The sequence below is a fragment of the Haliotis rubra genome, unplaced genomic scaffold, assembly GCF_003918875.1.
Source record: "Haliotis rubra isolate DU_JTF1 unplaced genomic scaffold, ASM391887v1 Scf681, whole genome shotgun sequence".
NCBI classification, from domain to species: Eukaryota; Metazoa; Mollusca; class Gastropoda; order Lepetellida; family Haliotidae; genus Haliotis; species Haliotis rubra.
In genome coordinates this window covers 157,859-167,966 of record NW_025767392.1, presented here as the reverse complement: position 1 = coordinate 167,966, position 10,108 = coordinate 157,859, and the positions used below count along the sequence as shown (strand labels likewise).

Below are 10,108 nucleotides of genomic sequence, written 5' to 3'. Positions count from 1 at the left end.
TTTAGCTGGGAAAATACTGAGAGGCACACAGAGGTTGTTTGGTTCCGTTTCTACACATGTCTAGTTGAAAGCATACATAAAAGATGTTATAAATAAACTGATTTTGTGGAAATCTGATAGAACTGATAGGTACTGAGTGATAGTTGATATAGAACTGATATAGGTCTCGATTTACATAATTGCAAGCATCAACCGTCTCAGCAAGCCTGACCACTCTATCTCCTTTGTCGCTGAACTATGGGATGCTGAAACCCAATCCTTACCCAGACCTTCACAGAGCCTGGTACCAAGATGTATAAACGTAGATATCCCTGTGAGAACAATATCGAAACTGACCTGTGTTCAGTTTCATTGTCCCGCTATAAGGTGACAATTAGGAGCCACGAGCCCCACAAAAGAAATGTTATTCGCATGGATTGGAATGTGGCGTTCTGGCATGATTCTTAACCTGATAAGTATATGCCACATAAAAAGCAACATAAAATCTTATATATACTCAACGAAATGTTACCACTGACCCTGCGTTCGCATCCTGATTCTGTTAGATTTTGTTTCAAGTTTTGTCAACCCCAGATAGCATTCGGACGTTGGCTCAACTTTGGCAATGGATTTGCCAACATTGCCAACGTTGGGCCAACGTCCGAATGCTATCTGGGACGCTCAATTCTTGCTCTTTAGTTTCTCTTTAGTGATTAACGCCTGAGACTTTTGGGATTACCCCCAACAGTAAGCTGACACGCCTTGGTATAACGGGAATATCGTTCAAAGCGGCGCTAAATCCAATTAACTCACTCACTCACTCCATATACAACATGGTGAGATATGAATTAAAGAACTACAGTATGGAAATAATGTAATAACTACTGATTAAAATAATTATCAGAGTTCATACTTGCCCAGAGATGAACGCAGACATAAATGACACGAGTGAGTTTAGTTTTACGCCGCTTTTTTGCAATATCACGGCGAGGGACACCAGAAATGGGCTTCACACATTGTACCCATGTGGGGAATCGAACCCGGGTTTTCGGTGTTACGAGCGAACGCTTTCAGCACTAGGCTATCCCAGGGTGTGTGTGTGTGGATCAGAGCGCGCAGGGGTCCCCCCCACCCCTTTGTGCTGAAAGTTTGTTAAATGACCATTGAAACTCGGGTAAAAATGAAGTGTGCACCCCTCCTTTTCTCAATAGTGTGCACCCTTCCCCCCTTTCTCAAAAAGCTGTATCCGCCTCTGCCCACCGCCCTAAATAACATAATCTGAAAAAAATAAGGGCCGTAAAAATCAACTCACTCTGATCATGGGTGCTTTCTTATTAAACGGCCATACTCTGTTAAACTTGACAGTTTCCTTAAGAAATGTCAAGCCGTGTATACACCACGAACTACCTTGGTCACCCAGCTATGCGCAATCACTCAACATTGCCTTTACTTTAGGAGCCCGTAGCAAGGCTACACGAAAACGTAAACAATTAAGTGCGACAGTCCTTCCACATGCCCAGGCCATTTGTTTAAACCTTGAGACGTAGAGGCAATGATCAATGAATATAGCTGCTGTACACCCAACGCCATAAAGCTATCGTGTTGACTGATATGAATATACGGGCACGTGGTGTCCACATCTAGATCGAACATATACCTATCGGAACGGCGGGAACACAATCGCTGGTCCTTGTAATGGCGACGACGCGCCTGGAGGAACGAGCACACGAGTTGGTGTTTTTCGTCAATGGCAGAAAGGTAAGATTTAACAACATGCATGCATGTATGCATCAAGATCGTGTATAATATTTGCACTTACACATTATATTCCTGGCGTTGCTGTTGTTGTTGTTGCTGTTGTTGGTGGTCTTGTAAAGGTGTGTGTAGGTGTATTTTGTTTCTGCCACCAAATAATTGTACGAGTAACGTGTTGTGCACTTAAAACAGTGTTGATACACCCTATAGGCATCTTACTGCCGTGAAATCTCATTATGATATTCATCGTTGTCATGCACTGTACGTGTTTGTCTATGTTTACTTCGAATATGGCTTAATTTGCAGTTATATGTGATTATGTCATGCATCCCTGTGCCCCGTTCCTCAAATCGATCGTTGTGCTACGACTGTCGTAAGTCTATGTTAAAGTATGGGAGTTACGATCACCTTAGCGCTACGATCCCTTTGTGGAACGGCGCCCAGAGGGTTAATATTATACTGGCAATATCACTGACATTGATTGAAAAATGATTCCATTGGTATTCTTGTACATGTTTGATATTTCAGCCTCTGTCTGTAACTGATAAAGGCATTGCAACCATTTTTCAATTCTGACTGTCCCAATATAATTTCATTTCAAAGGGGCGGTGGGGTAGCCTAATGGTTAAAGCGTCCGCTCATCACCCCCGAAGACCCAGGTTTGATTCCCAACATGGGTACAAAGTGTGAAGCCTATTTTTGGTGCCCCCGCTGTGAGATTACTGGAATATTGCTAAAAGCGGTGTAAAACCATATTCACTCACTCATTTCAAATGGAAGATTTTTCAATAATGCTTTTGCCTATTTTTACCCTCAAAGTCACTTAAATCATGATAGAATACTGTGACGACAATGTATGTTTTAATCATGGATACAATTTACTTAAGAGGTGATGTTTAACATAAGGGAATGTGTAGCTAGGTTAATACACATACTAAGGCCAGTGCGCACATGGGTGGAACTAAAAGCTAAATATAATGACAGGACAACGACTGCTGTACAGAGTTTTGGTTTTGTGTGATATAAAATATACTTCGTAGCAAAAGTATGTAAGCATCTTAAGAGAAGTGCATGTGTAAGTAAAATATCTTTTTTCAAAAAGGTTTCAATACAACAATTGACACAAATATGGTGATAAGGTAGGTCTCTCTCTCTCTCTCTCTCTCTCTCTCTCTCTCTCTCTCTCTCTCTCTCTCTCTCTCTCTCTCTCTCTCTCTCTCTCTCTCTCTCTCTCTGTTCTCTTGACATCATAACAGGTGATCTGTTTTCAGATCCCAAAGAAGAATCACCAGTATATGTTTATGGTGACACAAACACACAATGTTTTATTTTCAAACCGCCTTTTGCTTGTGTGAATCTGCATCGATCTATGTTGTATTATGTCTTCTCCATGCACTGGCCGACCACTATTCAAAATTTGTTATTCTTATCAATTAATTTTGTTGATATTACCAGAACAGATGTGGTTTTACAAGGAAACAAGGAACAGAATGTGTTGTTTCTGATTCAATGCCTGATTTTCCCCTTCAGGTGACAGAGCAGAATGCCGACCCAGAAGAGACTTTGTTACACTATCTCAGGAAACAATGTATCCTTGTAACTCTGCAAGTCAGCAATATTGTTACACAGTGGAGTGTTGGCAGGGAGTTATTGCTCCATACACTCATGAAAACACTCACACAAACAGCTACTGTAACAATACAACAAAACCCAAACTATGTTGGACACTGTGAGGGGTGGAAATAACTTTAAAATTGCTAGTGTAATCCGGAACAGTGGCACATGTAAAATCACTTGCCCTGATAATTTTTCCACTATACCGACCGTTTTCTTGTTGATTTTTTAAAATAAACAACATAATTAACATTGGAAAGTCAACTGGACACCGGTACAGGGTGATATACAAATTTGCTTGCCCGACAGAAAAAAACACTGGACTCGGACGTCGGGCAATGGGTTATTTCCACCACTTTTTAGTGGGTACAGCTAGGGTTGAAATAAATACACAATGAGGCAAATGTGATACGTTTCACAAATATTAGGTGTTGAATATGAGTATTCATTTATGAATAAAAGTTAAATGTAAAGAAATTAAGAAACAGTTCTGTGATAATTGTTGTAAAGCAAAACAACAATACATCTTGACAGTGTTGCCTATAGCTTAATGGCAGTACTGTAATACAAAGTTATTTATATTTATTCCATTTTGTGTATCTCACTTTGATAAATAACTGAATTATAAGTGAAAGTTGAAACACTCTCTTAAATATTATGTAAATATTTGATTCATGTGAACATTTAATTGAATTCATGAATGGTATGGGTGAAGCCTATGTACTTAATATATGTAAAGAAATCAAGCGTTTTTTCTGTGAAAGTTTCATGAAGGACTAACTGTTGGATGCTCAACCTGGATCTGACATAGACAAGCAAATATTCCCAGTACAGCCTATGCAAGTCTACGGTAGAGTCATTTTAACATAAAGTCTTTGGGTTCCTTTTCTTTATATTCTATAAAGATAATTTAGGAACTTTTTTTCTCTGTACAATATTATCATTTCAGAGACTAGATGTTATTCCCAAATACAGCACTTGTTCCAGAATAGAAACTATTTTTAGAAGCGAAAAACTATCGATAGTATGTGTGACTATCGATAGTTTAGTAATTGACTTCTGTTGATAAATGCGCAGCGCAAAATACAGGAAGTACCAGATACGTTCACGTTGATTTAGAGTTATCCGCCCGTCTTACCTCTTAAGCAAACTTGTTCTGTGTTTCAAATTTCTTGTCAGTTATCAAAAGAGACTGAAACTACTTCACCTTTTTTCTATTTCATATAAACTATGCAAACATTTATTTGGGAATGACTTCAAAGGAGACAATTCAAGAAATTGCAATAGTATTGTTTGTTTCCCCTCAATAGTCACCCCTAAGTATTCCTTAATACAGTATTCCCAAACACAGTTCTGTCCAAATACAGTATTCCCAAACACAGTTCTGTCCAAATACAGTACTCCCAAACACAGTTCTGTCCAAATACAGTACTCCATAGTATAGAACTCCTACATACAGCACTCCCAACATTTTGTCTTTGATGGACACTCCCAACAGTTACCTGCAGCACTCCCAACATTTACCTTGCCAATGTGAATGATGTAATGATAAAAAAATTTGTATTTGTTTGCCTTAACGAGCCCAGTACACCTGACAGGTAGCAAGTATGGGTGTGGTGAGGGTGGGTGCGGTGCCTGCACCGTCATGCTGTCTCGCTACGACGCTGCTACAGATAGCATCCAGTATCCATTACAACAGAGTGATAGTGCATCTCCATCAGTTTGTACTAAATATCTATGGTTTGGGTAAGAAATAGGATTCTGGATAAAAAATTACACAGCTGCTATATTTTCATAATATCCAGACTTATTTTGATGGGGGTAATATCTCTAGAAGGCATTTACTTCATTTTGATATGAATGCACAATGCATTTTAGAAAGTGCTTAAATGTAACATGTTATGTTTGGAATTACGTCTTCTCAGTTAAGTAAAAATTCTACTACTTTTTTGGATTGAGTCTTGAGTCCACTCTGTGACTTAGTGTGCTGGACATTAGGTGCCTCAGTCCAAGAGTGTTTGTTCGGATCCTGGGCGGTGGGGTAGCCTAGTGGTTAAAGCATTAACTCGTCACGCTGAAGGCCCGGGTTCAATTCCCCACATGGTTACAATTTGTTAAGCCCATTTCTGGTGTCCCCTGCCGTGATATTGTTGGAATGTTGCTAAAAACAGCGTAAAACCATACTCAGTCAGTCAGTCAGTTGTTTGGCTCATCACCCCAAATACAACAATCTGTACATTTTGAGAAAGTGTAATTCCAAATATAGCATGTTACATTTGAGCTCTTTCTAAAAGGCATTGTGTAGTCATATCTTTGGCCTTGGGAGCCGTGCCAATTTACACTTGCCAGAGGGTTACACAAAGTATGTGGTCTAGACTACCAGTTGTCACACTGCAGGTTTTGTGGAAGTAAACCCCCAATGTACTAGAAACTGTACTTACTGAAAAAGTGTAATCCCAAATATAACATATATTCATTTTGAAAATGTTTTTCAAAATGAGACTGTGCCTTTAACTCTTTCCATACGATGCAACATTTTTACAGCTGGCACATATATCCTAAGGACGTGATATCACGTCCAGGCATCTACAACCCTTGCATATGACCAGATATTTCCAGCTGTAGCCTCTGAATTCGATGGATGAGATATGATGTCAGATTTTTTACAATGTTTCCATACGAGGTACGTGATAACTTGTCTACTCATACTCAATAGGTTTCACAGTTTTCTAGCTGTGTATCCTCATCCTTCGAATGCAATTCGTGTACTTTGTGACAGTCTTTTTAAGGATTTACTCGATTATCTCCCCTGGTCCAAACCACGTGCTATATGACCTTGACCCTGGTCATCAAAAATCGTATCTGACCACACAAAACAGGAATATTCCAAGTAACAGATGTCCAGGAAGTGGGCTTTGAGTTTGACGTTTTGATTATTAGCAATGTTCTTTGACTGTTGACTGTTCGTATAGTTGTTACCACAGGAAACACTCGTTTCATCGTTCTTTGGATTTGGATGTCATGACTCTATAATTCTAAGTGATGACATAAAACTACTAAATTGTGGTTGTTCTTCCACAGCGGTGTAGTCACTGGATTGAAAGAAATTATCGCAATTATCACAATGCTATGTTAGTTCAATTTTGTTTCTCCTTTTAGAAAAAAAACTGCTTTTCCAGTGTTTCTGTGCCAAACATTACTAAATTTTTTCTCTTTTTGGTGGGAAATATTTTAATGATAGTGAATAAAGATGTTTGGATAAAAAAATCAGTTCATGTGGATTTTGATCTTATATTAATCATGAATGGTCCATGTCAACCGATGGGGCGGTGGGGTAGCCTAGTGGTTAAAGTCGTCACGCCGAAGACCCGGGTTCGAATCCCCACATGGGTACAATGTGTGAAGCCCATTTCTGGTGTCCCCCGCCGTGATGTTGCTGGAATATTGCTAAAAGCAGTCAGTCAGTCCATGTCAACCGTTGCAACCATGGAGACGTAATATCACGTCCCTCGTAGGTGAGTGTCATGTTGCTAAAACCAGACTCATATTGAAGGGCTGTGACCCTTCAGACGTGATATCTCATCCTTCGAATGGAAAGAGTTAATGTGTAAGATTCTTCAGATACCAGGTAACACATTGGCATAAGATCACTATAAGTTTCATCCAATGTGAAAACGGGAAAGTCAATGGGTTACATGGAGACAGTTACAATATATGGTATGTTTTGGGTGTTGTATTTCAATATAACCTGGTCACTTCATAAACAAAATCACTGGACTGTCTGGTCCAGATTCGATTATGTACAGACCACCGCCATATAGCATTAATATTGTTGAGTGCGGTGTTAAACAACAAACCAACCAATCATAAACAAAATGAATATGATTTACCATTTCAGGGATTTTTTTTACCAGAGGCAGATATTTGGCCCAAAGTCTGCAGCAAATGTCAATACAATTTCTTTATTAATGTGTTCACTCTGAACTCTACACGAGAAATATGAATACCAGCATTATGCAGATATTCTGATAACTGCAATGTACTTTCCAATAGTAAATGTGAACATTCAAGTAACCAGTTGTCCTTAACCCTCCATCCACTACGCTGTGAATGCTTGCCTGACCCCAGTGTGTTCTGTCCATGGCCTGGCTGTTACCACTGTGGAGGGGGTGGGGAGTACCACCAGGGGACTGCACCCTATACAGGTAGGTTGTGACTGCACCTTATACAGGTGGGTTGTGACTGTACCTCATAAAGGTGGGTTGTGACTGCACTCCATACAGGTAGGTTGTGACTGCACCCTATACAGGTAGGTTGTGACTGCACTCTATACAGGTGGGTTGTGACTGCACTCCATACAGGTAGGTTGTGACTGCACTCTATACAGGTGGGTTGTGACTGCACCCTATACAGGTGGGTTGTGACTGCACCTTATACAGGTGGGTTGTGACTGTACTCTATAAAGATGGGTTGTGACTGCACTCCATACAGGTAGGTTGTGACTGCACCCTATACAGGTGGGTTGTGACTGCACCCTATACAGGTGGGCTGTGACTGCACTCCATACAGGTAGGTTGTGACTGCACTCTATACAGGTGGGTTGTGACTGCACCCTATACAGGTGGGTTGTGACTGCACTCTATACAGGTGGGTTGTGACTGCACTCTATACAGGTAGGTTGTGACTGCACCCTATACAGGTGGGTTGTGACTGTACCTCATAAAGGTGGGCTGTGACTGCACTCCATACAGGTAGGTTGTGACTGCACTCTATACAGGTGGGTTGTGACTGCACCCTATACAGGTAGGTTGTGACTGTACCTCATAAAGGTGGGTTGTGACTGCACTCTATACAGGTGGGTTGTGACTGCACTCTATACAGGTGGGTTGTGACTGCACTCTATACAGGTAGGTTGTGACTGCACCCTATACTGGTGGGTTGTGACTGCACCCTATACAGATGGGTTGTGACTGCACCCTATACAGGTGGGTTGTGACACTACCCTATACAGATGGGTTGTGACTGCACCCTATACAGGTGGGTTGTGACTGCACCCTATACAGGTAGGTTGTGACTGCACCCTATACAGATGGGTTGTGACTGTACCACATAAAGGTGGGTTGTGACTGCACTCTATACAGGTGGGTTGTGACTGCACTCTATACAGGTGGGTTGTGACTGCACCCTAAACAGGTGGGTTGTGACTGCACCCTATACAGATGGGTTGTGACTGCACCCTATACAGGTGGGTTGTGACTGCACTCTATACAGATGGGTTGTGACTGCACCCTATACAGATGGGTTGTGACTGCACCCTATACAGATGGGTTGTGACTGCACCCTATACAGATGGGTTGTGACTGCACCCTATACAGGTAGGTTGTGACTGCACCCTATACAGGTGGGTTGTGACTGCACCCTATACAGATGGGTTGTGACTGCACCCTATACAGATGGGTTGTGACTGCACCCTATACAGTCTACAGAATATTGTGTTGTGTGTATTATTTTCTGACTTCATGTCAATGTTAAAACACATATCCGGAACTGATGTCAGTTTTTTCACCTTTCAATCAACAAGGCAGCACAAGAACTTAGATTTTCTTATCATATATTTATGCTGCATGATTCAAACTGAATTTAACATGAAGTTAATGTCGGGGTATTTTTTTAATAGAATGTATTATAATAAACTGGATATTCAAGGAAATCCTTGGGTGATCTTGTTAGTGATTTAATGAGTGCTTGCAGCTAATGGTGACTTCCCACTGTAGGAGCGGCTTGTGAAGAACCACGGCACACAGTGCGGCTTCTGTACCCCAGGGATGGTGATGTCCATGTATGCTCTGCTGAGAAACAACCCCAGGCCCCAACTAGGGGACATTGAGCATGCATTTGATGGTAGGCAGTCACCCACCTGAGTTTATTCCAGTTATAAATGTGACAGATTTTAGTTATAGTACAGTGAGTGAGTGAGTTCAGACTTTTAGTCACATCAGCAGTATATTGCAGCCATATCGTGACTAAAACAAGTTATTCCTTCATGATCCATAAACTTAGATTATAAAAACCTGTTGACTAAGAAAGTTAAAACAACTAGAATGTCACATGTATGTATGTAAATCTAAAAAATACTTTTTTATTGAAGACAATACAAAATGCATACATGCTGTAGATCACCACCAGCTTAAGGTAGAGATTATGAGAGGTTATGGAATCAGGACCTGGTTGACCTTAATATCAATATACAGGTACTAATGTGTCCATAAACTTCCATTAATTAATAGGCTATTGTATTCAGGACCAAAAAGCAGTCTTATCCACGTATCAAACTTTTTCCAAAGAAAACAACATGATGCAATCAGTGCATTTAAGAGTCTGTAATTTGATTGTGGTTTGAGGGGACTATGAGTCATTAACCCAAACATGCCAAATAATATGCATTATCTAATTGATGAAATGCAGGTCTCGGATAAATATAAATACAAAGCTTACTACACCTCATGAAATAAATGTCTGAGGTAATGCATTTGGGCTGTAATGACTTCCTAAACTGTTGAGTTAAGAGAATTGTTATGACTCATGTCACTAGGCAGATGGATTGGTTCGGTATCCTAGTGGATAAAGTGTTTGCTAGTCTCGCCAAAACCCATTCTTATGATACTGTACATTCTACTTGCAGGTAATCTGTGCCGGTGCACTGGTTACAGGCCTATCTTGGATGGTATGAAGACTTTCTCAAAGGTAGCTGGTAACGATT

The 10,108-nt window shown here is 40.5% G+C and overlaps 1 pseudogene; it reads left to right on the top strand.

The window, feature by feature from the left end:
- The first annotated feature begins 1,402 nt into the window (after positions 1-1,402).
- The window catches only part of LOC124258064, a 41,241-nt pseudogene continuing 32,535 nt past the window's right edge, over positions 1,403-10,108 (top strand).